We start from the raw sequence: 1,949 nt of genomic DNA, 5'->3' as shown, positions 1-1,949 counted from the left end.
CTCTCTCTCTCTCTCTCTCTCTCTCTCTCTCTCTCTCTCTCTCTCTCGCCCTTGCCAGAAGCTCTGCAGCTAGATGGTTCAGCCCCCCAGCTCCTCGGAACCTCATTGTTTCCCCAGAACAGAAAGTTTCTACCAATTACACATGACATTGAGCAACTGTGTATGTTTGGAGGGCTGAGATAGGATAGCGTTAGATCCTCTTTTAATAGGTCCCAACACGATAAAGCCTATCAAAGAATTAATACATAAAATCAAGCCATACATTCTAAATCAAGTCTAGAAAGTAGAAAGGTTAATATTTACCAGATTTCGGATGCCAAAGAGATTTTTCAAAGCTTTGTGGGAACTATAAAACAGTATACATTTGTTACGTGAGAATGTTAAAATGCGTAATAAAATATACACAAAGTTAAACAGAACCAGAATTAGGGAGAGTCACAAAAACATGTGCCAGCTTAAGGGTGTGAATTCTAGAGTTGAATAAAAATGGAAGAAGGAAGAGGAGGGGGAGGGGACAGGAGGAGGGAGGAGAGGAGGAGGAACAAATGAGAGAAGAGGAAAAGAGCTAAAGGCAGGAAAAGAGCAGGAAATACAAACTACTGAGCAACCCATGTCAAGGAAGTACACCTGGACTTCACTCACCTATTTATGGTGTGAGGACAGTGTGCAGGAGATGGCTCTGTCCTCCCACAACATGGCTTCCATAGACCTGGAGAGCCACAGACAGGAAAGGGTCAGTGACTAGGTCCACCCTTACAACACAGCTTCAACACTGCATCTTCTCCAGTCCAGCCCTACTTCCTAATAGTCCACTGGCTGTGAACTCCATGGGCTGATCTGTGAATGAAGTGTCCTCTTAATAGCACCACTAGATGGAGACCAAGCCTCTATTCAGCCTTCTGGGAGGGACACTTCATACTCAAACCACAGCATTCTGTGCAGTAACATGCATACAATGTAAATAAATAAACTCTAAAAGAGAGAGAGAGAGAGAGAGAGTTCACGTGCCGTGTACTTGCCACATCCCAAGAGACTTCCTCTTGGAAGTCAGAGGACAACTTGTAGGGGCTGGGTCCTGCTCCTACCATTTGGGTCCCAGAGACTGAACTCCAATCCTCCAGCTTACTAGCAAGCACCTTTACCCACTGAGCCGTCTTACTGATCACTTAAATAAAAGAAATACTATTTTCTTGAATCTGTCTAATGGAAATAGTAAAAATGTCACTCTTTGCAGGATTACTTGTAATAATACAAAATAATAAAAATAACAGCCAACCTCATGAGACTGATTCCTTAAATTATGGGATATCCACTTGACGGGTTATTATTATACCATTAAATGCTACTTGTAATGACTTCTTAATGATATGCTACTTTTAATCCTTTAAAAATGCTTATCATAAATTAAGGATAACTAGGCTGAGCTTCCATTTGATTTTGAAAAAAATAATTTTAGTATTGAAAAGCCATGTCCTAAGCTTGCCCCTGACAAGCCTGGTGACCTGAATTTAGCCTTCAGAACTCACATAGCACTGGAAGGAGAGAATTAACCCCAAAGTTGTCCTCTGCCTGCCACACATGAGCCTCCACTCAAACACACATCATACCAGCATACCCCCATACCCACCCACACACCCACAAATAAGGTTTATGAAAAGAATCAATAAATAAGGCTAACCACAGAGTTCAATAACAATAAGATGATACACACAAGATACTGCAGAATACAGCCACAGAGAATCTTTGTTTGTTTTGAGACAGGGTAGGTCTATTATGTAGGTTTAGCTGTCCTAGAATTCACTAGGTAGATCAGGCTAGCCTTAAACTCATAGAGATCCCCTGCCTCTGCCTCTCAAGTGCTGGGGTTTAAGCCAGGTGTCACCATGACTAGTTTATTGTTTCGTTTCTTTTCTTTTTCTTTTTCTTTCTTTTTCTTTCTTTTTTTTTTT

At 41.3% G+C, this 1,949-nt stretch overlaps 1 pseudogene; it reads left to right on the top strand.

The window, feature by feature from the left end:
- Nucleotides 1-1,949, top strand: part of LOC115031955 — a 48,004-nt pseudogene that overhangs the window by 24,539 nt on the left and 21,516 nt on the right.

This window comes from Mus caroli, chromosome 9 (assembly GCF_900094665.2).
Source record: "Mus caroli chromosome 9, CAROLI_EIJ_v1.1, whole genome shotgun sequence".
Taxonomy (NCBI): Eukaryota; Metazoa; Chordata; class Mammalia; order Rodentia; family Muridae; genus Mus; species Mus caroli.
The sequence above is the reverse complement of the archived record's forward strand: the minus strand, read 5'-3'. Positions and strand labels throughout refer to the sequence as shown.